At 36.0% G+C, this 1,317-nt stretch overlaps 1 long non-coding RNA gene across 1 annotated transcript; it reads left to right on the top strand.

Annotated features, from left to right (window-relative positions):
• The first annotated feature begins 283 nt into the window (after window positions 1-283).
• LOC121388027 lies at window positions 284-1,317 on the top strand. Its single transcript, XR_005959924.1, has 2 exons — window positions 284-405; window positions 963-1,317. It is a non-coding gene; the product is annotated as an uncharacterized LOC121388027 (long non-coding RNA).

Genomic DNA, 1,317 nt, shown 5'->3' on the forward strand with positions numbered 1-1,317 from the left:
AAATTTCAAAGGAAACGTTGAATGACGGACGAACAGAAGTTCAGACGATGGACTAAAGGCTCCGATGACCAACAATCTCACCATGGTTAACGTTGTACTTTGGAAGAGAATGTCACAACCAAATTGTATTAAAATGTTTATTAAAATATTGTGTATATATTTTACTCACAGTGGTGCAGATATTTTTGTGCGCAGTGTAATACCAATGCTCTGTGGTTGTTTTGCGTTGATCCACACGTGCATTACATGCACTATGTGTGCAGTCCGTGCTGTTACTTGATAAAAACAGCATTCTCTTGGTAATCTGGCAGTTGGACCCAGAGTTAGCTACAGGCTTTACACTTGTTGGTATGCTGCTGAAATGTTATTGTGCAGAGATGTAGGAATGTGGTGTGGACAGCTGGGGTGAGTACTGGTTTTGTAAATATATTATATTTTGGTTAAAATACATTTTAAAATATATAATACATGTAGTCAGAACTACAACATATATATTTTGTAATATTTTAAAGATGGTCAGGAGTAGGAAAATGTTGTAATTATTAATAGTACTGTTGTATATTCTTTGGGAATATATTGTACATTATTAATTTTTGGGAGAAGAGTTAAGTTGGTGGTTTGGAAATGCGAATGTACCGATTTAGTGTTACGGGTTTGGGGTACCATTTGATTATTGTAATGACGTTAGAGTGTGGTTATTTTTGTGGTAGCGATAGAGCTAGCCATTGGGGAGCCTATTGAATAGTTTGTGTGCACGGAGAGATTAGTCTGTATAGACTGTTGTTGGTGAAATGTGATATTTCAAATTGTGGTGAAATGTGATATTTCAAATTGAGGTGCACGTTTGGAGAACAGTCTTCACTGTTGATGTAAGGGGATGTAAGGGGTCTGTTTTTGTTGACACATAAGGTGCAACGACGGGGTAATAAGTACCATGTTTATGTTGACTTCATTTGTTATAGGTTTTTGTTTGATTAATATGGAAAGCTCGAGGTGACGGACTTCACGAGATGTGAACCACAACTAGCTAGCGTCATGGCAATGACGAAGGACTGGATGGTGTAGGAATCTTGAAGTAACCATAGAAGATCCTGTTATCGTTGCCGATATGAAATTTCCTTTCGATTCGCAAGCCACCTACGTCGAATGTGACTTGTTTAGTTGACAACTGTTCGGACTTTGAAACTGATTTAATTCAAATTTGTCAGTGATTTGATCAGTCTTTTTTTTTTCTTTTTTTTTTTTATATAAGTAGAATCGCGATTCATTGATTTAGTGTAAACTGAAGACCTTTTAGAAATTAAATATATATTAGTT

The sequence above is a fragment of the Gigantopelta aegis genome, chromosome 14 (assembly GCF_016097555.1).
Source record: "Gigantopelta aegis isolate Gae_Host chromosome 14, Gae_host_genome, whole genome shotgun sequence".
NCBI classification, from domain to species: Eukaryota; Metazoa; Mollusca; class Gastropoda; order Neomphalida; family Peltospiridae; genus Gigantopelta; species Gigantopelta aegis.